A 26,611-nucleotide genomic window follows, 5' to 3' on the forward strand; every position below is an offset into this window, starting at 1 on the left:
ATCACTCCTTCCACATTCCAGTCCTTCCATTATGAGGAGATCCACTTCACCAAAAGCAGCTTTCTATATAAAGAAGAATCATCAAAAATGACTTGCGCCTCTCCACCAAGCCCTTCAACCCTTGTAGATAAATGCCATATGATAAAGTCCCTCAACCCACCATCGCCAATCCGATAGAACTAGCCACAGATGACATAGATCCTTATGAAGCCAGGTTTCCTTCCATCTTTAGTTATAAGGAACCATGGTATGTTTTGTGACAAGCAGTGAGTGTAGCAGAAGCAAGCCCTTTCTTTGAATCTACATATATGTATACAGCTGTGACGGAGATGCTAGTGCTGGCTTCTGTAGCTTATCCCTCAGCAATACAACTCTAAAGCCTCAGGCAAGTACTTCTAGTAGTCGGAAAGCTGCAATGGCATGGATCCAGGTGAGCAGACAGGGGTGCCTTTTCTGACAACATGTTGGTGGATTCAAATCTGGCAGGCCAAGAGACTACAGGAGATATTTTGTCAGCTAAGAATGGGATGAGTGATTTGCATCACAATACAAATACAGAGTGTTGAACTATAACCATACTTTCTTTTTCTCTTTCCAGTAAATATTATTATTGCATATTAGCCATATGTTTCTTTGAACAGAAGACAGTTAATCAGAACTGCCTTGGGGTCTTAGACAAACCACACATCAGGTGAATTTGGGTTGTGGTAGGTTTAATTCCTGGGGTACGAAGGGTTACTGTGTGTTTATTATAGCTAACAGCAAACGTTCAGAGAAGCAGCACCAGGGGGGGGCCTCCAACAATATGAGAGAATAGGAGACACAGGGCCTCCTTTAATGATCACCCTCCTTCAATAAAGAACAGATACAGACTTTAAATCTCCCTGGCAGTGACAACCCTCCAATGTCTTGAGAGAACGTGTTAAGTTTTGGTTCCCCAAATACCCTTTGTGGCTTGTTTTGATGTCTACTCCCCCAGTCCCCTCCTCACCTTGGTGGCCTTCCCCAGAGAATGAGAAAGCCAAGGACCCGGGCTATTATACTAAACCAGGAGTGAGTGAATGAATAAATGAATGAAAGTTTATGTGTATAGTCCTAACAATGACATCAAAAGGGTTTCCCGGTTCGAAGTTTTAATGCCGGGACAACAATGTAATACATCAGAATGTTGAAGGGTGTATATCAAACTTTTACAACATTTCATAACCAGGAAATCGTTAGACATAAATGTAACCATGCCAAGAGTATGTTCCAGGATTTCAGTGATAGACAGAACAATTTTCTTCCAATTTCAATATTTTAAATAGAAAATACAACCAGGAAGATGGCAGACGAACTAAGTTAGAGTGTCAGAACAAAACACAAAAATATTTCTGTAACAGCACCAGACAGTGTTCTTTGCTGCTTTGTCCCCTAAAGAGATCGCTCGCCGAGATTTGATACTCTTCTATGTTTATATTTTATGTCGTAAATGTACTTTATTACTGTCTTTAACTGACGTATCCACTCCCCTCCCTTGTGAAGCTCTTCGATATCCTTACGGATCTTGTTCGCACAATGAAAAACTTTATAAATAAATAAGACACTGGCTACATTATAAGAATGGCAAATTTAAGATGGGGGAGATACCGAAGCCAGAAATCAATGTTTTGGGCAGGTGCAGGTACATGCACTTCAAAATTTAGCCATTATGAGTATTTGTCCCCACAGTGGGAAATAACCACATTGACCTTGAACTGGCCTGTCCTTCTCCAATGTCTGTTCTTGATTTCAGGGTCAAATTCACTAACAAATAATGATAATAAAAACAAATTTTATAATCAGAAATTTGAAATAAAATTATTACCTCGTATGAAGACGAGTGCCTCTAAGCAAAGATTCATCAATTCACTAAATACAAATATTGAAGTGTTTTCTGTATACTTGGCTAGCGAAAGTGAGGAGTCAACCATTACAACACCCATATTAACTCTTCGTGATGACTAAAGACACAAGCCAAAAACAACCTTAGTAGCAACTGAAAATGCACTATTACCGCAATGATACTTCATTCTAAGCATTATTTCCACCCTACATTTGTCTCGGTTGTTTTTACATAGCAGGAGATAACTCCGATTTCTTTCTCACTGCCCTCTGAACAGTGGGAAGCATTAGACTTGTCCGATGTTATTAGTGCAGTTACTACTCATCCATCGAAGTCTGTGATGTTAAGAATGCGACATTCTTTTAGTCAATCTTTTAACCTTTTAACAATTTTAAAGACAGTTCTTTATGGTTCTGGGTAGGGACCGCGCACTAGAGATTGGGCTACCTCTTGGGCAGAAGCAGAAGAAACTTCCCTTGTAGCTATCTGGGTTCCTACTTCTACATTTATTTCTGACTACAGGTTGGAAATGGGCAACAAAGAGGCCTTGGTTTTCTAATCCAGAGTTTTGTCTTCTCTGATCCCAGACTAATTTACTCTAGTGAGTGTTTCTATCTTCACCAAATTATAACTATGCATTACATTTGGAGTTGGAATGTTTACTGCTAAGTCTTTATATATGTATATATGTAAGATATTTGTCCTGCTTAAACCTTGGGTTCACAAGTCGAGGAACTGGTATCTCCCAACAAATATAACTCTCATACACGTGTATTTCAGATGGTCTCTCTTCAGCGGTATATACTGGGTACCCGCTTTTTTTTTACACGTGCGTGCGTAATCATCGAGTCATTTTTTGTATTGTGCACCCTCCACCAGGAGGTTTTGCCTTTGTTTTAAGGCAGTAGTGATCGTGGATAGTGGGGGAGGGGTTGTGGTGGTGGTATAGTTATTAAAAATCCGGACAGCCAGACAGAGACAATTTTAATGAGTCTGGATTCGGACTGTAAGTAAAAAGTTAGGTGCACTTTTTGAATTTGTTAGGGGTTCAAGTGCATATTATATCTAGAATTTAAAAAGAGGTCAACATGTTTCAGCCTTTGGTAGTCAGAGGATCTTAGGCTTTCGTCAGGACCAATGGGGGTGAATAAATAGTGAGAAAGAAACGTCGTGAGAAGAAAAAAGGTAAATTGACCTGATTCTTCGTGATTCAAGGTTTCATTGCACCTGAAAAATAAAGAAACACACACACAAACAACAACAAATAGGGAGACGGGGTGCGGGAAAACACATATTATGTACAATAGTACCTTTTCGTTATTAAGGAACTAGAAAATGGCAATACTTTTCTTCATACTCATTTCAGGCGTCAACTCTTCCTTAGTCATACTTCTGTAGGCAGGAAAGGCTAGTACTGTATTGAGGTGCCCATAGTTTTATCATTGTACTCTCTTAGTGCGTGTTCTATAGTGAGAACCTTTGTAATAGTGGCCGCTTCGTGGTCGCATTCACACTGCAGTCATACCATGCTTACTTTCACATATCATTCGGGTTGTTTAATTTTACACGCTAATAAAAGAATTATAAACATGCTCTTTTTTGTTCAGAAATTGTCCGTGGATCATTATTTGCGGAGTGCGTTGTGCGTGACTCGGATAGTGCCCAATGCGCTATGTGCGCTCTTGTTCCTCGTGCATACCTTGTTATGTATGAAGAAATACTTCATCTGGGATTTAAGGCTGATCGAGAGAGGTATTGCTAGAGGGGTATTAAAGACAAGTAGTTACAGGGCGCAATTTGTACTTGCGGTTTTGTTCTCGTGCTCCGTGCGATGTGCTCTCCGCGTTACCTGAGTGCCTTCTTGCTCGGTCTTAGCCGCATGTGCTGGCTCTGCCTGTCATCACCCGGAACTACAGGGCGGTGTGGTTCCGGGTGCGTTTTAACATTGTGGTACTAGAGATGGAAGAGTTACTTTCCGCACTTCATTATTTTTAATTATAACGTGCCCATTTTTCACGATAGGCTATGATAAATAAAGTAAATTAAATAAAATTAAGCCAATTGAATTATTGGGTTGTTCAGAACGATTGTGGAAAAGATTATTGGATACGTCTATTTTAGCAGAAGTATTTCATGTTAGATCTACATCGATGGTTAGTACTATCTTTACAATTAGTCATTCATTTGTCATGTGACTTTTGGAGGGATAGCTACAATTGCCATTACTTTCTCTTAGAAATATTGGTACATTTGTCATCTTGACTCTGGGGACGTTGAATGAAAGTAAATCCAACTTCTAGTAAGTTTTTGTTAAAGAAGGGTTGTTGCTAAATGCAGCCGCATTTCGCAGAGTTAGTGACTCAGGATGTATATCAAGGGAATTTCATAAGTTGGCATGAGAGTTTCCAGGTCGTATGTGAAGGCACTTAGGTAGATGCTTTTATGGAAAACTGCTAAGAATTACGACTATGTGGTGCGAAAGGATTGGTAGGTCACATGTGTTCTCTACTTGAGGTACTGTGATCAAGAGGGGCTTGGATTGTTTTTCATCTATTGAGGGACAACCAAGGAACAGAATCGTTAAGGCCCTGGGTATCTGTTTTGAGCCTATGGACCCAGCGTTGTTCCTTTTCGAATAGTATTTTTGTAGCATTTCTATCTACTGTGTCTAGGCTTTCTAGGATTACCCAGTGCAGGTCATTGGCTGTATGTTGTTTCTCTTTGTAATGTGATGACATCTTTGTCGTGCCTTTCTTGCAGTTCACATTACTCCTGTGTTCACAGAGTCTCAGTTTGGCTTTTCGGCAGGTCATCCCAATGTATCGCATGTCACAAGGGCATGTGATCATATACACAACGTGGCTGGTATTGCAATTAGTGTGTTTTTTTAGTTTCCATAAGAAGTCTGGAAGTAACTGCAGTTCTTTCGTTGGTTCTGTGGTTGCACACACTACACAGGTCCCACAGGGGTAGTGTCCAGTGATTGGGGGATTGTTCCATAGGCCTGGTTGTTGCTTTTTCTTTTTCGGAGGTGGTCTTGTGTGGACCAGGAGATCTTTTATGTTGCTGCTCCTCTTGTTTGCAAATCTGGGTTTGGACCAGGTCAGGGTGTTAGATGTTATGATCCTCCAATTCCGGTTGATAATCTTTTTCACCTGGTTTGTTATTGGGCTATAGGTTGTGACACAGGTAGTCCTGTCATCGGTCTGTTTTGGGTGACTTTCAAGTAGAGATTCTCTTGGTTGATTTTTTGCTCGTTTGGCACAGGAATTGATAATTCTTTTGGGGTAATCTCTAGCTGTTAGTTTTTCACAGAGATCACTCGCTTGCAGTTTGTAGTCTTTTATGGAACTGCAATTTCTCCTCAGTCGTAAGAACTGACTGTATGGAAGGTTTTCTCTCAAAGGGCGTGGGTGAAAGCTATTGAAGGATAGCAGACTATTCTTGGCAGTAGGCTTAAAGAATGTTCTTGTTTGTAGGGTGTTTCCTTCGGCAAATATGGTTATGTCCAGGAAATCAAGGCTCTGCGCATGGGATGTATAGGTGAAGTTGAGGCATTCATCTTGATTGTTCAACCACCTATGGAAATCTGTCAATGATTCGTTGTCTCCTTCCCAAATTAAAAAGATATCGTCAATATATCTCTTCCAGAAGAGTATATGACGAGAGAAGGGGTTGTTTACATTGTGGACGTAAGTTTGTTCGAAAGTGCTTACGTAGAGACCTGCCACGCTGGGAGCAAAGGTACTCCCCATAGATGTACCATGTTGCTGGAGATAGAGGGTGTCTTTGTATTGGAAAAAGTTTTCCATGAGGGCCAGTCTGCAGCATTCCAGTACAAAGTGTCTGGGAGTTCGATGGTGCCATTCAATGTTGAACAATATTGATTCTAGAGTCTCTAAAGTCTTCTGTTGTGGGAGGCTAGTATAGAGGCTCTCGACGTCTAAACCTACTAAGAGCATGCTGTTCACTGAGTACTCAAAGTTCTCCAACTTATTGATCAGGTCTCGTGTGTCTTTTAAGTAGGTAGGCGTGGTTTGGACCAGAGGTCTTAGGTACTGGTCCGCAAATTGTGACAATGGTTCTAGAATGGAATGTATCCCCGAGACAATTGGTCTTCCTGGTGGGGGCATCTTGTTTTTATGTGTCTTAGGTAGAGAGTAGAAATATGGCGTGACTGGTTCTTTTGTTACCAGATAGTCCGCCTCTTTTTTAGATAACCAGTTGTTACACTCTGCTTCCTCAATCATCAAGGCTATTGTCCTTTGTAAACGTGGTGTTGGGTCAGTTGTGATTACTTGGTAGAATTTGGTGTCCGCTAGTAGAATCATACATTGATTATCATATCCTTCTGCTGATAGTAGGACTATACCACCGCCTTTGTCCGCAGGCTTGATGACTATGTCATGATTATCCTTCAATTCAGTCAGAGCGATATTCTCGGCTTTTGTTAGATTCTGGAAAGGTCTTGGAGGATGTTGATTTAATTCTTCAACCTCCTTCATGATGGCCTGTTCAAAAGTACTGATCTCAATGGGTACTTGCGAGTTAAGTGGGCAGAAGGTCGACTTGTTTCTTAAAGAGGTGTCTCCTTCTTGAGGTTGTTGTTCTTATAATCAGAAGGGGGAAAGGATCACTTGATCAAGTGATCCTTTCCCCCTTCTGATTATAAGAGTTAACTTTGGAGACTGAAAGGATCTTCCCTCTACCTCCCCATCCCCATGATTATACATATCAAGCAGCGAACAGCTGTGGGAGAAAAATTTCATAGGCACCTATAAGAGCCTGTGACATCATACTGCCTAACAAAACATTGTCATCATGGCAGGAAGCTTTGGTCTCAGTTACACAACTGAGGACATCGATGAAATCTTGGCAAGACCGCCTCTACTCATGGAAGGTGACCTCAACCAGACTCTATCTTCGACACCAGAATGGGACGAGTTAACAGAAGTTAAGAAAGAACAGGTACGAACAGCAGTACATGGCATAATCATGACCGAGTATCTCCGAGTCAACGCTGCACCCAAAGGCCTTTGGGTGACGAATGCACCACGCATTTTCTTGAAAGACCTTGCGTTTAGAAAAGATTGGTCCTCCATATCATGGAAGTGCACCAGAGACTATCTAGTGCTAATAATAAAAACCGCAACAAGACTCACGGATGAACTCGCAATCAAGATTGAAATTTTGGAAACAAAAATGAACAACACAATCAACATAACCATCTACAAAACCCGTCTTGACGAGATAAACAAAGAAATGAAAGATAACCAAGAATATCTAACACAGACAAAACTGCAGAAACTTGCAAAAGAATTGAAGAGGTTCTCCTTAGAACGCATTCACCCTTACAGTAGCAAAGACTACAAACTGAATGATAACTCAGACACAAACAGCATGTCATCAGACAACAGCTCAAATCAGAGCGGAGATGATACCACACCACGAGGCCGTGGAAACTTCAGGAACAAAAGAGGACAACAAAGGGGCCGTGGTAACCACTGGCGCCCCCCGTATTTTCAAAATAATGGACAAGGAATACCATTCCATCCATTCAACCCCCAGTTTCAAGGGTGGCCAAACCCATACTTTCCGATACCCATGAACCACCAAATGCCCCCACAAGGTGTCCAAAATTACCAGCAAGGCCGTCCTTTTTTAGGGAATGGCCAGAACAACCGAAGGTCCAGGCAGAAAGGAATAACCTGGTCCGATCAGACACGACAGGTTCAAACCAGAAGCGTCACCAAAGCCAACACGGGCCAAGGCCCGACAGTCTAATAGTCAACCTAACAGGACTAGAATTGACAGAGAACCAAACAAGTGTACTGAACAAAGGATTAGGCTACGTGCCAACCCCAAAAACAGACATTTTCAGAACGAAGTGCGAACTTGCAAACTTCTGCCGCACGCTGAAACTGAAAGCGTTTTTCAAAGGAGAACAACAACCTCAAGAAGGAGACACCTCTTTAAGAAACAAGTCGACCTTCTGCCCACTTAACTCGCAAGTACCCATTGAGATCAGTACTTTTGAACAGGCCATCATGAAGGAGGTTGAAGAATTAAATCAACATCCTCCAAGACCTTTCCAGAATCTAACAAAAGCCGAGAATATCGCTCTGACTGAATTGAAGGATAATCATGACATAGTCATCAAGCCTGCGGACAAAGGCGGTGGTATAGTCCTACTATCAGCAGAAGGATATGATAATCAATGTATGATTCTACTAGCGGACACCAAATTCTACCAAGTAATCACAACTGACCCAACACCACGTTTACAAAGGACAATAGCCTTGATGATTGAGGAAGCAGAGTGTAACAACTGGTTATCTAAAAAAGAGGCGGACTATCTGGTAACAAAAGAACCAGTCACGCCATATTTCTACTCTCTACCTAAGACACATAAAAACAAGATGCCCCCACCAGGAAGACCAATTGTCTCGGGGATAAATTCCATTCTAGAACCATTGTCACAATTTGCGGACCAGTACCTAAGACCTCTGGTCCAAACCACGCCTACCTACTTAAAAGACACACGAGACCTGATCAATAAGTTGGAGAACTTTGAGTACTCAGTGAACAGCATGCTCTTAGTAGGTTTAGACGTCGAGAGCCTCTATACTAGCCTCCCACAACAGAAGACTTTAGAGACTCTAGAATCAATATTGTTCAACATTGAATGGCACCATCGAACTCCCAGACACTTTGTACTGGAATGCTGCAGACTGGCCCTCATGGAAAACTTTTTCCAATACAAAGACACCCTCTATCTCCAGCAACATGGTACATCTATGGGGAGTACCTTTGCTCCCAGCGTGGCAGGTCTCTACGTAAGCACTTTCGAACAAACTTACGTCCACAATGTAAACAACCCCTTCTCTCGTCATATACTCTTCTGGAAGAGATATATTGACGATATCTTTTTAATTTGGGAAGGAGACAACGAATCATTGACAGATTTCCATAGGTGGTTGAACAATCAAGATGAATGCCTCAACTTCACCTATACATCCCATGCGCAGAGCCTTGATTTCCTGGACATAACCATATTTGCCGAAGGAAACACCCTACAAACAAGAACATTCTTTAAGCCTACTGCCAAGAATAGTCTGCTATCCTTCAATAGCTTTCACCCACGCCCTTTGAGAGAAAACCTTCCATACAGTCAGTTCTTACGACTGAGGAGAAATTGCAGTTCCATAAAAGACTACAAACTGCAAGCGAGTGATCTCTGTGAAAAACTAACAGCTAGAGATTACCCCAAAAGAATTATCAATTCCTGTGCCAAACGAGCAAAAAATCAACCAAGAGAATCTCTACTTGAAAGTCACCCAAAACAGACCGATGACAGGACTACCTGTGTCACAACCTATAGCCCAATAACAAACCAGGTGAAAAAGATTATCAACCGGAATTGGAGGATCATAACATCTAACACCCTGACCTGGTCCAAACCCAGATTTGCAAACAAGAGGAGCAGCAACATAAAAGATCTCCTGGTCCACACAAGACCACCTCCGAAAAAGAAAAAGCAACAACCAGGCCTATGGAACAATCCCCCAATCACTGGACACTACCCCTGTGGGACCTGTGTAGTGTGTGCAAGCACAGAACCAACGAAAGAACTGCAGTTACTTCCAGACTTCTTATGGAAACTAAAGAAACACACTAATTGCAATACCAGCCACGTTGTGTATATGATCACATGCCCTTGTGACATGCGATACATTGGGATGACCTGCCGAAAAGCCAAACTGAGACTCTGTGAACACAGGAGTAATGTGAACTGCAAGAAAAGCACGACAAAGATGTCATCACATTACAAAGAGAAACAACATACAGCCAATGACCTGCACTGGGTAATCCTAGAAAGCCTAGACACAGTAGATAGAAATGCTACAAAAATACTATTCGAAAAGGAACAACGCTGGGTCCATAGGCTCAAAACAGATACCCAGGGCCTTAACGATTCTGTTCCTTGGTTGTCCCTCAATAGATGAAAAACAATCCAAGCCCCTCTTGATCACAGTACCTCAAGTAGAGAACACATGTGACCTACCAATCCTTTCGCACCACATAGTCGTAATTCTTGGCAGTTTTCCATAAAAGCATCTACCTAAGTGCCTTCACATACGACCTGGAAACTCTCATGCCAACTTATGAAATTCCCTTGATATACATCCTGAGTCACTAACTCTGCGAAATGCGGCTGCATTTAGCAACAACCCTTCTTTAACAAAAACTTACTAGAAGTTGGATTTACTTTCATTCAACGTCCCCAGAGTCAAGATGACAAATGTACCAATATTTCTAAGAGAAAGTAATGGCAATTGTAGCTATCCCTCCAAAAGTCACATGACAAATGAATGACTAATTGTAAAGATAGTACTAACCATCGATGTAGATCTAACATGAAATACTTCTGCTAAAATAGACGTATCCAATAATCTTTTCCACAATCGTTCTGAACAACCCAATAATTCAATTGGCTTAATTTTATTTAATTTACTTTATTTATCATAGCCTATCGTGAAAAATGGGCACGTTATAATTAAAAATAATGAAGTGCGGAAAGTAACTCTTCCATCTCTAGTACCACAATGTTAAAACGCACCCGGAACCACACCGCCCTGTAGTTCCGGGTGATGACAGGCAGAGCCAGCACATGCGGCTAAGACCGAGCAAGAAGGCACTCAGGTAACGCGGAGAGCACATCGCACGGAGCACGAGAACAAAACCGCAAGTACAAATTGCGCCCTGTAACTACTTGTCTTTAATACCCCTCTAGCAATACCTCTCTCGATCAGCCTTAAATCCCCGATGAAGTATTTCTTCATACATAACAAGGTATGCACGAGGAACAAGAGCGCACATAGCGCATTGGGCACTATCCGAGTCACGCACAACGCACTCCGCAAATAATGATCCACGGACAATTTCTGAACAAAAAAGAGCATGTTTATAATTCTTTTATTAGCGTGTAAAATTAAACAACCCGAATGATATGTGAAAGTAAGCATGGTATGACTGCAGTGTGAATGCGACCACGAAGCGGCCACTATTACAAAGGTTCTCACTATAGAACACGCACTAAGAGAGTACAATGATAAAACTATGGGCACCTCAATACAGTACTAGCCTTTCCTGCCTACCGAAGTATGACTAAGGAAGAGTTGACGCCTGAAATGAGTATGAAGAAAAGTATTGCCATTTTTTAGTTCCTTAATAACGAAAAGGTACTATTGTACATAATATGTGTTTTCCCGCACCCCGTCTCCCTATTTGTTGTTGTTTGTGTGTGTGTTTCTTTATTTTTCAGGTGCAATGAAACCTTGAATCACGAAGAATCAGGTCAATTTACCTTTTTTCTTCTCACAACGTTTCTTTCTCACTATTTATTCACCCCCATTGGTCCTGACGAAAGCCTAAGATCCTCTGACTACCAAAGGCTGAAACATGTTGACCTCTTTTTAAATTCTAGATATAATATGCACTTGAACCCCTAACAAATTCAAAAAGTGCACCTAACTTTTTACTTACAGTCCGAATCCAGACTCATTAAAATTGTCTCTGTCTGGCTGTCCGGATTTTTAATAACTATACCACCACCACAACCCCTCCCCCACTATCCACGATCACTACTGCCTTAAAACAAAGGCAAAACCTCCTGGTGGAGGGTGCACAATACAAAAAAATGACTCGATGATTACGCACGCACGTGTAAAAAAAAGCGGGTACCCAGTATATACCGCTGAAGAGAGACCATCTGAAATACACGTGTATGAGAGTTATATTTGTTGGGAGATACCAGTTCCTCGACTTGTGAACCCAAGGTTTAAGCAGGACAAGTGATCCTTTCCCCCTTCTGATTATAAGAGTTAACTTTGGAGACTGAAAGGATCTTCCCTCTACCTCCCCATCCCCATGATTATACATATATGTAAGATATGACACAAGTAAGGTGTGAGGAGGTAATGCTAAGATTTATTTTAAAAAATCCTCATAACTCTAAATCGACATTTCTTATTCCAGTACTAACATCCCCCTGCTCGATTGCCTCCATCAAGATAAGTGGTTTGATTGCTGAACAGGAAAAGTGTGGTGTGGACACTCCTTTTTGGTGTCACCCTTGTAATTTTTAAAGGTCAGTTGGAGAGGGAAGAGTAGAACTATTGCCTTAAAAAAATGGTTGTCTAGGAGACAACCATTGTTCCAATGAGATAAGATGTAACACCCCATAATTTAAATACAGGGCCGATGAGGGGAAATTTAAAGTACTGAATATTATTATGTGATTTTAGCATTGAACATTTAAGGAAAAGATACATGAAAAATGAGTTTTGGTGTCTGGCCAGGGGCACCTCAATACTTGTTAGGGATGATAAATCAATACCCATCTTTTCTTTCTCACAAGCTTTCTCTCTCTGCAGACCTATCTTTTACTCTCTGTCTCCGTCTAAAAAATATGCGCTGGTAGGATGTAAAATACTCGTGCAGAACAGAAGTATATCCAAGAACTTTAGACAGTAAGAACGCTTTATGTCCACAAATACCATAATCCAAGAATTTGAAGCTCTTTATAAGTCATAATAGGTAATTATATTGGACTCTGAAGACTACAGGTAGCAAGAGCACATTGTGGAGGTAAACTGACAATCAGCTGCATTCTGCGCACAAGCATTCTTGCAAATAGATTATGTGAAGTGAGTTAATCTCCAAATAATTTGAGGCCTCGCTCATAGAAGCAGAAACAAACTTCTGAACACTCTTAGATAATACATGGCATTCTTGCGCACACATTGGTTGACCACATCAACTGGATCTGCATCTTACTGCACTGGGTCCAAACCGAAGCTTGAAATATTTTCATATGCCTTGAAAAGCTGCACACAAAGCCTTTCACCTAAGCTCTGCAAACTACTTTATATTTTTATATTAGATATTTATTTTGGCACAGTTTGATTAAAAACAACTTCTTTCCAAGCAGGGAAATTTTTAGCTGCAAGACAGATGTCCAGAACAGGAGCCATACGTGCCCACGCAGTGATAACAGTTTTCAGGGACAGGTGGTGGTAGGCTGACTGGCTCGAGATAGGCTCAGGAAGGGTGCTGTGGCCCTGCTCTGTTTGAACTACCAAAGAGCGAAATCTGCCTTATCCCCAAAAGGTGAGTTCCGTCAAAGGGCATGTCCATAAGGGACAAATGAATATCGCCTGAAAAACCTGTTAACCACAGCCAATCGTGGCAAGAAATGTCAACACTGGTGCCAATGACTTGCCCAATCGAATTGTGAATGTGGCCACCACACAACTGTCCTGTGTGGCTTGGGTCAGAACACGTCAAAGGTCTTTCAGGACACCTCGGAGGACTTGAGCCAACGAATCCCAAAGAGCGTAGAAATAGCAGTCTAGCAGGCAACAGACACTGACAAACCTTAAGGCCAAAGTGGTGGAAGCAAATACACTTTTCCCAAAATGATCAACTCTTTTGTGCTCCCTATCAAGGCCAGTAGTCAGAAAGGTATTTGGGTGTATCCGACTGGTAGATGCCGGCACCACTGAGCTCTCAGGAGAGGGGTGTTAAGACACAAATGCAGGGTCACTCGGGCCAGATTAGTGGTGTCTTGCAATTTGGTGATCTACTGGGGGCTCGAGTAAGTGTTTGCCCTGGCCCCAAGGAGAGTATCAACTAGTGCCTCATTAAAAGGTAGTAGAGGCTCAGCAGTGGTTTGCCCTGGCTGCAAAATTTCGGTCAAGGCATTGAGTTTGACTACTAAGGTGGGGAACTAGAGTTCGGGACCTTCAGCTGCCCTACACATGACCATTGCAAAGCAATCACTCTCTTCAGTGGCAGGACCTGGTGTGAAGTCCAGTATCAGGGGAGGTGTCAAGGACAATTGCCTGTCGGATGTCCTCATACTGATTCTCTTCATGGTAGGGTTGGTCCATTTCATCACCTGCATTTTTGTTGTTGTCAGAATATGTTCCAAGAAAAGGAATGCAAGGTCTTCCTTGTGGATGTAGGATTTCAAGCGCAAGTTATGGTGCGATGAGAATGGAGAGTGGCTTTGGCCGAGGTCTTAGTGGCACTGACTCAGCACTAGCAAGAGCAATGGGAACCTCGTTCTCTGGTGGCGATGGAATCTTCATCAACGTTGATGCTCAGGGAACCTGAATAGACAATGAAGTCGAAAGTGGAGTGGGTACGGGAGCAGGAGGAGACTGTGGGTGTTTGAGAGGGTCCAACTGTGACCGACAGCGAACATGCTGGAGGTATCTGAGACAGAGTGCCTGTCAGCTACTTGGGGCTCGCAGGCGCACCAAAGGGAGTTGAAAAGAGATCAGAGATCTAGAGCATGGCTTTGGAACTCATGGGTCTGCCTCAGTGTCGCAGACAGCCCCGGAGATTCTGGTTGTGCCGGGACACGTTGCGGAGTTCGTTCCGAATTCTAACAGGTTTGGGAGCGAGATCGGGAGCAATGGTGACATACTCCTGCTGCCTAAGGAGTACAAGAGTGATGGGAAGGGGCAGAGTCATGCTTATATATATTTTTTCACTTATCTGAAGATTTGGAGGAAAACGATGAACAAACTCTGGATTGACTGCTGCAAATTTTGAACCAGGAATGGGACTAAGACATGTGGACTTGGACCGATCTCGAAGTAGTCTTCCAGTGCTTGATGATAAGAGTTTCACCTTACAGTCCTGTATGGCCTTCAGGTTCATCAATGAGCAGTCACTGCGGGTGTTAGACTTGAAATATTTTGGCGTGTTTCCCCTGAGTTTTTGTTTCTGACCTCCCAATTTTGACTCTGTTTTTGCTGACGTAGTGTTTCTGCACACTTTTCTCACTGCTAATCAGTGGTAAAGTGCAAGTGCTCCTGTGGTAAATTGTGTTATGGATTGGTGTTTCCATGATTGGGTATTTGATTTACTTGTTAGACCCTAGTAAAGTTCACTGAGTGTGCCAGGGCCTGTGAATCAAATGCTACTAGTGGGCCTGTAGCACTGATTGTGCCACCCACATGAGTAGCCCTGAACAGGTAACACAGACCCGCCATTGCGGAGTCTGCGCGCAGTTTGTAACTGCCATGTCGACTTGGCCAGTGCACACACTTGCCAGTCCCTCACCTTCCTTGTCTTACATGTCGCCACCCCTAAGGTAGGCCCAAGGTACCCATGTGGGCCGGGTGCAGTGTATGTGAAAGCTAGGACATGCCCTGATGTCCTGATAGCAAATTACGGCCAATTTTGTTTTTCGCTACTGCAAGGCTCCCTTTTCCCCATAGGACAGAATGGGGAGTTTGTTTATAACATCTTATAAACATAACTGGCCCGGGGAATTAGGTAGGAAAACAAAGTTTAGTATGCCTGAACTCAGAATCTAAAGATGCATCTTTTAGTGACGGTGCTTTTTACATTCTGTGTTTGAAAATACCACTTTTAGAAAGTAGGTATTTTCTTGCTCAGTCATCCCGTGTGACTCTGCTGGAATGTGGATGACAGAAGGCTGGGGAGCAGGAGTGGCTTCAGATAGACTAGGTGGGTTAGGAAAGGGCTGAATAGACCTGGGCTGCAATTGGGGAAAGGGGAGGAGATTTCCTTGCACCTCAAAGGGCCTGGTCAGCCTCTGACAATGCCGTCTCCACCTCCTGCCAGGAAGTCACATCCAGAAGGCAGAACTGGTTCTGGCTGGGCACAGACACTTTGTGCCTAAGAGATCAAAGGATTTTGGGATATAAATATTGGGGACCAGACCTCTGAACTTTAGAACTCTTTTGGACCAAGAAGACTGCCAAGAAGAAGAGCTGGAGATGCTGTGAGGAGGAACTACCACTTTGCTGTGTGCTTTGCTGTGTTGGCCTGCAGTGGCTGCTTCGGTCTTGGGCAGTGAAAGGACTGGACTGAACTTTCTGCAATCTACTTTAGTGAGTTTCTCCAAGGGCTCGAGGTAGAGCTTGCCCCCGGTTCAAGAAGTCTCTGGAACAGCAAAGACTTCTGTCCTCAGCACTGGGGGCTGTGTGTTTTGTGCTGCAATAGAAGAAAAAGCAACCCGATGCTGTCTACGATGCTGCCGTCTTCGTGTCCTGAAGGCACCGCTGAGGGCGCAGCCGCAACGAGAACCTGGTCTCACCGCCGACACCTGCTGATGCCGCCACTGAGCCGCTGCTCGCAACGCGACCTGTGGGCACTGCACTGCCTCGCTTCACGACGAAGCCTTGGTATCTCAGACTACGACGCTCCACGCGGGAAAATACGCTGGTGCTTGCAACGTGGTTAGAGGGCACCGCTCGTAAAGTTACACGACGCACCGCCCTCATCCCGCACCACAGCCTTGGCCTGCCGGCTCCATCGACTCCAGGCAACAGCGCTTCAGCAACGACAATGCTGCTGCTTGCACCGCAACCTGCCAGCACCGCGACGAGCACCGCATTAACTTCGAACCGCGACCCTGGTCTCACCGACGACGCCATCTGACTCCGCCACCCAGCCACTGCTCGCACCGCGACCTGAGGTAACCGCACGCCACACCACTGTACTTTGCACCGCAGCACTTGACGCCTGCCGACGCCAGCGCTCTGCACTTCAACAGAGAGGAGTTCGATCTGCAACGTGTGTGACCTCGAGGGCCCGACGACTCCTGCATCGACCTCCGGATCCGAAGCCTGCGGACGCCGTGCTTTCGGAAGCTCAACGAGAGGTCGCCGACGCCCTGCACTCCTAAAAGGTACTGTTTGCAGGTCTTCCCGACACCGTAGCTGGCCCACGACGCTTTGGTCAGCCAGAACTGTTTGGATTTGTTTGCTCACAACGCAGTGATAGCCTCGGGCGGAGCTATCGACATCAAGGAACTGTTTTTCAAACATATTTTGATAACTGAAGATTTTTAAGTACTGTATTGTGGATTTTTATCATTTTTGGTCTAGTCTTAAGTATATAAAAATATTGGATATTTTTCTAAATTGTTGTGGTGTCCTTTTGTAGTGCTTACACTGTATTACTGTTGGTTATGTGCAAATGCTTTACAAACTGCCTCTAAGATAAGCCTGACTGCTCGTGCCAAGCTACCAAGGGGGAGAGTAGGGGTTATTTTAACAGTGTAACTCCCTTATCGTGACTTGAGTGGTGGGTTTCTGTCTGGCTTTGGCACATGCCCTAGCCTACTAAAAATCCCATTTCTAACAGCAGGCCTTCGAGACTTGATTCAACTACAGGCAAATCTGATGAGGCTCTGTCACAGATATTTGCTAGCTTGCCATATCATTGATGTAAACCATCCATGTTGATTTTTTAATAGCTTACCTAGAGTTAAAATAGGGTCAGCATCATCAAAAATCAAGCTGTACATGCATGAGCTCTTCCCATATGCAATGGTATACTTCATGAAACATTGGTGGTAGATACCTTAGTTTCATTTCTCCCTGGCTTTAAAATAATGCAGTTGAAAGGGCAATACCATGCAGGTACGTACTAAAGAGTTATTATACAAGTATTATGTGCTTAGTCTGATGTCGCCATCTAATCGCCTTCTAATTCCCAAAGGCTTGTGCGCTAATTCAAGATATTTTCAAGTGGGACTTGACAAATTGACCTCATTGCCCTACTCTATATCTCCTCTGCTCTCCAATGACAGCTGGATGGATTACCTTTGAGGCAATCAGTATTGTGCCTTCTTATCATATCAGACTTATGTTCCCTCAAAGGAAACTATGCTACTACCGTCCATGATTTGATTTGAGTGGATTTTGGATTATAAATGGCAAAGTTATCAAGAGGTGTCCTGGCGCTAATCTGAGAATTCAGACACTTGACCAGAACTAATAAATAATGTTATAACTGTGGGAGGCACAGGATTAAAGCAGAAAGGTTATTAGGGTGTTACAAAATCTTAAAAGATTGGGTTGAATACAAATCTCAGGAGAGAGGTTACTCCAAGCTTGCACCATGATAAATAAAATGATAAATAAAAAGGCATATCCACTAAGTCTGGCCTTAAGAAATTTGGGCAGGACTACCCAGTTGGAAGAAGTAGTGCAACAGTGTAGTAGGTCCATATCTTGTGAACACCTTAGCGGTGTAGTTAAGCTGATGAGTGGGATAAAATGACCTTGCAACAAAAACAGAGAGCCTTAAAGATATTTCTTTTCTGAACAGAGAGTCAACATAGAGTTTTGGGGTGAACTGAAATACTGTCATATGTGGCTACTATTAGTCAAGCTGCAGCGTTCTGAATGAACTGCAGTTTGCACATTAAGTAGACAGGGAGGCCTAAAAATAGTGCATTATAGTAGTCTGGCCTACTGATAATCAATGATTGAACAAGCATTTGCCTGGAGGTCTGTGGTACAACATTACACATTTTCTTTAGTACCTGCATGGTAAAAAACAAGTAGCCATGCGACATAAACAAGATCCAGAAAGTTTGTCCTTCAAGAACTTTCCCAAACCCTGCCTCAAAGGTTACTTATTCTCTGAAAGACACTGGAAGGCCTTGGAACTGTGACAGAAAAAATCCACAATATCATAACCACACTGCATTTTAAAGGGCCTAGCCATTTCTTACCTTCAAAACGAGATTATATAGCCCACCTATTCATCGTAAATCCACATGACCTCATACTGCTTTCAAACCATCCTCTCATCCATAGGCAATCCAACAATCATGAATATTTTAAAATTGCCACAGCCAGTACCTTTCCTTTTAAAAATGTCTTGCCTCAGGCTGGAGGGCCCAATCCTCTAGCAAACCCTTTGTACACTAGGCACCTTTCTCCTCCTTCAAAACAAGGACCTGGTTACACTCCTTTCCAGCAGGGCAGTAGACCATACGCACACCTGTTTGCCAACTAGCAAACCTGGGTCAGTGACCTCACTCCATTGGTACATACTGCTAAGCATTAAAACTCTCTGCTGGTAAGAATCCACGATATCATAACCACCTAGCATTCAAAATTTCAGAACTCCCGATTCTTCCTCAGACTACATACTCTAGCAAATTCATAACGTTTTGGTGTTTCTAACCCGAACTCTGACCCAGGGACAAAATAGATGTAGAAAAGGTACATATTAAAGGTGCAGGCATCACCAATCCTACCCAATAACCGATGTAAGGGCCGGTCTCTTTCCGTTTATAACCAACATGCGTTTATCCAGGTTTGGGAACCAGAAAAACATATGGTTCATGCAGGGTAGGTATTATTGCCTGGCCCTGTGTGACTGTGGTAAGAAAACGTGTGAGCAGCCCCAATATTAGGCCCTGAAAGGATTTCTGAAATAGTGCAAAAAGCCTACCTGGCCTGGAGTTTTACTTGGTTTCAGAGCACGTATTGCTGCCATACCATTCTCTGCACATATCTGTTTGTCAAGCTCAGCTATCTACATGATAGGGAGGTTAGACATTTGGATGAGTGAGATGTATACCTTTACTTCCTGTAATATTCAGCAGAGCGGCTGGAGTGGCCTGCTTCTTCATGTGGCACTGGGACCTAAGCTCTGTAATCGGACTGTGAAGCCTAACCACACCGAATGCTTGAAAGTGCAGTCTTCTTCACTGCCGCTTCAGTGCCCCTGGGCTTTGCTTTCACGACACTCCTCCATGACCCTGTGTTGGTGGGGGTTACCTGTAGAGCAGTTAGTGGTTCAGGGAGGCACCTTGTGGCATGCCACTGGCCCCTGGTTCTGACTGCAAGTAGCAGTCGAGGCCTTCCCTCACCGGTGAGCAGACTCTCACCGGTCTTCTATTCATTTAAAATTGCTAGTGTGGGCATGAGCTGCTGGGGTACAGACCCACACGAAGTCCCTGTTTCAGTTCGGGGGCTGAGCAGCCAAAGTGAACTCTATTATGTTGCCTCCCTATGCGCTCTCTGGTCCACTTGTCTAACCACTACTAAGGCTCTCACATAGCCAGCCTGTACCATGTTGGCAGTAATACCGTAGCCCCTTGGAGACATTCTAGAGTGCAGGGGTATCACCATACATTACTTCACTGCATCGTGGACATGAGCTGTTGCAGACCACTGTAAGAGCTGGATGGTTGTACTGAGGGCAGGCTCTGAGACCCTCTCTGTTTCCCCCTGTCGCTGCGTTCTGGTGGCGGGGTGCTTTGGTGACTAGCTGCAAGCTTTTTAGTCACCGCTTCTGTTGGTATTGGCATGCCTCTCTGTCCGCAGGGCCTCCATGACTGCCAGTTACTACATTAAACTCTACCCATGCAGGGGAGGAGGAGCTACGCCAGCAACCAAGATGGCCGCATAAGCTCCCGGCTCCGCCGACCTCCGCCAGCAGCTCGTATATCCTGCTCTTAATCCTGACTTCGCACCAGACTCCCGGGTTCATGAAGTATTTCTGCTTCTAAAGGTGTAATCCCGAGGTTTTTATCTCATCGGACTCCGAAGATACGCCGTGTTCCCATTCTCGGCCTAACATCGTGTGGAAGCCGGGGCCTCGATTTCCAGACTATCCGGGTTGGAGTTGATCAACAACGGCCGCTGGACCTGGACTGAGCCCGGTCCCCCCAAGTGTCTCGTAACCTGTTGGTTTTCTGATGGTGGCATCGTGACCGGTCTACACCGTGAACACAACAGCGGATCGCGCCGGCTGCCGTGTCTGTGGGTCCGACGCCCGGAGACCCTGCTGACCCCCCGGGGTTGACGGGCCGGGGCCCTCATTATCGGCGACGGTGTCGATCTTACAAGACGGGGAGCGCCCACTGTGATCACTGGCTTTGCGTGGCCTGTTGCCCCGGAGAAGCCGGCCTCTGGGGTACGAATCCAGTTCTGCCTCTTCGCGAGAGGAGATGGGGCGGACGGAAGGTACGCCATCGCTGCAGGCCGTCATGGCCGCCATTGAGGCGCTCCATTCACAGTTCACCGTCGTATTCCGGACACTGAGCGTGCAAGGGGTCGGTATCCTGGGACCGGTCTCTGATTCTCCATTAAGTTCTCATCCACCTGCGATACCAGCGATGCAATGTACATCTGAGTTCGAGGTCCCCGGACATAACCTGGATTTACTGCGCTTTTCCGATTCTCATTTCACAGTCAGCGAACCCGTGTTTGTCGCTAGCGTTCCCTGCTCGATCCTGCTGTCGCCTCATTCAGCTATGGACAGTCTTCTGTGCTGTTACAAATTCCTCAGTGACTGTGGGACAGACGTGACATCTCTGGACACTTTCCTTCGCTCGTTTTGTGGAACTCGTGACTTTCTCTCCGTTGGCCGATCCTTCAACACCGAAGTGAACTTTGACGATCGTCCTGCATTTTCGATTAAGATGGTGGTTCGACTGGAAAAGACTTTTATGAAGTACCGTACTGGCCAGGGTTGATCTTGAGGGCTTGGGTTCGATAAAATAGCTTGACTTACTGCCGGGATTGTACCTATAACGTGAAGGGAGTTGGGTGGTGCCTTGCTATACCCCCCGATTGGTTTGTAAATTTGCTTTATGTCGGTTTGGTTGTATCTCGGGGTGATGGCTTCTGGCAGGGGATGCGGGAGACCGGGGGTATATTTGCTTTTTACGATTCTTCTCCTCCTCCATCTTTTCCCTTCCCTGGGGTTAGTTTAGAGGGCGACAGGCACGCTGCTAGTGGGGTTAGGTCGTAGCCATCCGCAGGGGTGCAGGGTGGGGGGTTGAGTTTTTTTTTCTTTTTTTCTTTATTTTGTTCTATGACCTTTCTGTTTCCCTTTTCCCTTCTTCACAAGAAATGTGGCATGTTCTCCTGATCATTTAATCCTCATATCTGGGTGTCTAGGGTTGGAGTCTCATATTCTGTATTTTGGACGGACGGGATCCGATTATGTTTGCCCAAGGCTATCTGTACCGTATTGCTTTATCTCAGTTCTAATTTGTATCGATGTTTTTCAGATGCCTATAACTGTTGTGTATCCTCAGTTTGATCTTCCCGTTCACTATTATGATATGTTCCACCAAATGATGCCCGATATCTGTATTTCTATTCTTGTGTTATAATTGATAAAACTATATAATAAACTCTACCCATGCACATGGTGTGCTAATGAGACATTTACACGAGCAATAGGGACTTAGTGGCTCGCTTCCCGTGTTGGCCAGAGATGCATCACCCTCTAACTGTCCACCCTTTGGCAAGCTGGACATGATTCTACAAGGCATAACAGACACTGGAGCTGATGCTGTCACAGTTGACCGGGGGTTCTCCATGAGAATCTACAGAAGCTGTTGAAAAAGGTCAAGAATATTGAAGCATTGGAAACTGGATTACTGGTTGAGGGTGGTGAAACAGTACCCAAGCAGCAACCACAATTTCTGTCAAGGTGAAATCAAAAGCAACCCCAATTAAACTGTGCCTAACCTTCTGGTATTTATGCAGCACTTCATAGTACAGTGAAAATGTAATAGATCTGAGACCAAAGCAACAAAAATCCAATCAGTTGAACTGGAGCTATGCAAAATTAAAGATTTAAGCAAAAATAGTGCCTCAAAAGAGGCCGCTAGCGAAGGACCACAGGCTGCCTACAGGGACCAATGAACAAAGTACCATAAATCCTGGTTTGCAGAGCATTACATGATAGTGTGCAAGGATGCAACGCGCAGCAGCGGTTCTAAGGAGCTGTAGGGCTGCGATGCGGAGTACTGCAGCATTGTCAAGGATGCAGTTAACAAGGGCCTGTGATGGGAAGTCTGGCATTGAGGATGTGTCGCACAGCAACAGGGATGAAGAAGATGCAGGCTGCGATGCAAAGTCCTGCATCATCGTCAAGGCTGCAGTCGAGAAAACAGAAGTCCTCATCCTCGGCTCCAACCTCTCCGCATGGGACAACACCTGGTTACCCCGGACCTTGGAAACCCACTCACCCCAACAGACCACACACACAACCACAGCATCATACTCGACTCTTCACTCACCATGAACCGCCAGATCAATGACGTGTCCTCCACTTGCTTCAACACCCTCCACATACTTCGCAAAACCTTCAAGTGGATTCCCCCCCCCCCCCATGCCCGGAAGACCGTCACCGACACACTCATCACCATCAGACTGGACTACAGAAACGCCCTCAATGTCAGAATCAACAAAAAACTTCTGTCCAAACTCCAGACCATCCAGAATGCTGCAGCGAGACTTATCCTCGACATCCCATGACATGACCACATCACCCAACACCTCTGCCACCTCCACTGGCTCCGCGCCGAAAGAAGAATAACCTTCAAACTGCTCACACGCGCCTACACAGCCCTCCATAACACCGGACCCCAATACCTCAATGAATGAATCTCTGTCCACGACCCCAAGAGATACCTCCGCTCTGCCGACCTCGGCCTAGCCACAGTCCCCCCCGTCAACAGGGCCAGAGCAGGTGGCAGATCCTTCTCCTACCTGGCGGCCAAGACAAGGAACGCACTTTCCCTCCGCATCCGACGAAGCCCAACACTGCACCAATTCAGAAAGGACCTCAAGACCTGGCTCTTCTAATGATCTATGGAGCTGCTTGCAGCTCCCCCTCCCCCAAGATCCTCACGGGTGAGTAGTGCACTTTAAAACCCCTGATTGATTGAGTTGACGAGGGCTTGCAATGCGAAGGCCTGCATCAAGAATTAGTCGTGCAGCAGAGGTTCTGAGGAAGCTGCAGGCTGTGATGCCAAGGTCCAACAATCTCTACTTTCACATGTTGACTTTTTGCTTGTCTTTCACCCTGTACAGCGCTATGCAGCCTTTTGGCTATGTTCACGCTATACTAATACCATATACATACACACATTAATAAATTATCCCAGGTACCCCGCCTAGACTGGTGGCGATCAAAATGCTGAACTACAGTGGCAAAGACGCTATCCAGCGTACGGACAGATGCAGGGGCACTTTATGAGTGAAGGAGACAAGACAATGAATTTCCTGAAATACACCCTTGCTGTACAGCATAGCTGTGTGTTATTCATAGGGGTGAAAGGTAAATTTGCAAAACTGGGGCTGCGGTACTCCCAGCTTCTTCTAGAAAAACTGAAAATCATCGCAAATCAGCATACTGGAGACTGGCGAGAACAATACTCCTCTATGCCAAAAGTCCTCTGCTAATCTGCTCAAAGGTCATCAAATTCCGGACACTCGTAAAAGATGCTGCAGAATCATACCATGCTAAGTAATGCCCCCTGAACAGATGAAGCCCAAAAGAAAGAAAAGCACGGCTGACTGTAGCTTCAGAGCTGCGTGACTCTAACCGTGGCAGTGCCCCAGAGTATTTTGCTATAACAGATTCCGAAAATGAGTCTTTCAATTTACTCAAGAGCATGGGCTCTGGAGGGCTCTCCTCTGTTACACCTCAAACAGTAGATTACCTTGCATGAAAATTTGCTTTATACCTCAATTGTCATTTACCTTTTTGAAATCCTGCAGTGTAAATGTTAAGTCACCCTTGAAAAGTATCTGATTTTCTTACTGCATCATGTCACTGCTACAAAATGGTTGTTCTTTTTCTTTGCAGTACTGGTAAGGTCCTCATCCTACTTTTGGTTGCTGAGTTAGACCAGGGCCAGTTTCAAGTATAATATTGTATCTCAAACCTTCAGTTTTGTCAGGCACCAACAGTGGGCACTAAAGGCTCTTGTGGTTGTTCACCAGGCCCTGCCATCTATATATTACAACATGCGGGCAGACTGTCAAGTTCTAGACTCACTGGTGTGGATGTGTCACACCCTTCATCTACACTGGATCTTCGCCAGATCTGAAGAAAGCATCAATATTTTAGTTGTAATTTACAGTTTGGGCGGGTGGTTGCTATCTCTCAACCCAATACCTGAGGATTTGAAATGGTTAAAAACACAGGTTTCTTAATAATTTCCAAATAGTACTAGTGGCATTGACTTGGATTTGGAAGAGATCACGTATATTTGGCCAGCACATTGTTTTTTCACACTACCATTAGTTTCTCCTATCTTTAATGACTGGAAAGTTCTATGAAGATGACACACAATATCGGGATAAAAAGATTGCATTTATTCAGGCATCTCACCAAACAGGTAAGTCCAAGGGGTCGCTCACTACTTATCCTACCAGCGTGTAGCCCCAAAGAGTTGTGGTCCTTGAAGTCAGCATCAGCGAGTGCGCCTCTGCCTGGGTCTTGAGGAAAAAATCAGTCGCGTTGGCCATCCCTGGACACGTGTTTCGAGGTTGTTGCCTCTCGTCAGCAGGGAGTAGGAATGTATATAGGGGTGCTGCGTAGGCTGCCAAAAATATCTTCAGGTCTGGTACCGCTCGTGGCACGTAGGAGCGTAACCCGGGCTCGTCAGCCCCACCGGCTCAAGGGAGCCTGAATGTAAAAGTAAGACGAGAGGCAACAACCTCGAAACACGTGTCCAGGGATGGCCAACGCGACTGATTTTTTCCTCAAGACCCAGGCAGAGGCGCACTCGCTGATGCTGACTTCAAGGACCACAACGCTTTGGGGCTACACGCTGGTAGGATAAGTAGTGAGCGACCCCTTGGACTTACTTTTACATTCAGGCTCCCTTGAGCCGGTGGGGCTGACGAGCCCGGGTTACGCTCCTACGTGCCACGAGCGGTACCAGACCTGAAGATATTTTTGGCAGCCTACGCAGCACCCCTATATACATTCCTACTCCCTGCTGACGAGAGGCAACAACCTCAAAACACGTGTCCAGGGATGGCCAACGCGACTGATTTTTTCCTCAAGACCCAGGCAGAGGCGCACTCGCTGATGCTGACTTCAAGGACCACAACGCTTTGGGGCTACACGCTGGTAGGATAAGTAGTGAGCGACCCCTTGGACTTACTTTTACATTCAGGCTCCCTTGAGCCGGTGGGGCTGACGAGCCCGGGATACGCTCCTACTTGCCACGAGCGGTACCAGACCTGAAGATATTTTTGGCAGCCTACGCAGCACCCCTATATACATTCCTACTCCCTGCTGACGAGAGGCAACAACCTCGAAACACGTGTCCAGGGATGGCCAACGCGACTGATTTTTTCCTCAAGACCCAGGCAGAGGCGCACTCGCTGATGCTGACTTCAAGGACCACAACGCTTTGGGGCTACACGCTGGTAGGATAAGTAGTGAGCGACCCCTTGGACTTACTTTTACATTCAGGCTCCCTTGAGCCGGTGGGGCTGACGAGCCCGGGTTACGCTCCTACGTGCCACGAGCGGTACCAGACCTGAAGATATTTTTGGCAGCCTACGCAGCACCCCTATATACATTCCTACTCCCTGCTGACGAGAGGCAACAACCTCGAAACACGTGTCCAGGGATGGCCAACGCGACTGATTTTTTCCTCAAGACCCAGGCAGAGGCGCACTCGCTGATGCTGACTTCAAGGACCACAACGCTTTGGGGCTACACGCTGGTAGGATAAGTAGTGAGCGACCCCTTGGACTTAATCTCACCAAACAGGTGTTATAGGTACCAAACTGCAGGAAAGATGGAAAGGACAGTGCTTATACGCTGGGTATACAGCATCTGCAAATGGATGGGGACTTGAGTCAGGCTATGCATTCCCTCCATGCCTTTAGGCACTACTCTAGATAGAAAGGGTGGTATGCACTAGCTGCAGGTTGGCTCAAGACACAACAGTCCAGTCCTTTTGGGAAATATTTACTTATCCAACACAGATCAGCCATTATTCTTGTCAAAGCGGTCTATAGTCTTGGTGAAATGAGCATACATCACATGGATACTAGGGGTGACTTTAACAGCATTCTCGATGCAACTTTAGACTATTTTACCCTTGAATGCCACATACTATTCAGA

General features: G+C 45.0%; 1 protein-coding gene across 2 annotated transcripts in view; it reads right to left on the reverse strand.

The window, feature by feature from the left end:
* The window catches only part of GGA3 (golgi associated, gamma adaptin ear containing, ARF binding protein 3), a 614,485-nt gene that overhangs the window by 535,798 nt on the left and 52,076 nt on the right, over positions 1 to 26,611 (reverse strand). The window lies entirely within an intron of this gene.

Source organism: Lissotriton helveticus, chromosome 7, assembly GCF_964261635.1.
Source record: "Lissotriton helveticus chromosome 7, aLisHel1.1, whole genome shotgun sequence".
Lineage (NCBI taxonomy): Eukaryota > Metazoa > Chordata > Amphibia > Caudata > Salamandridae > Lissotriton > Lissotriton helveticus.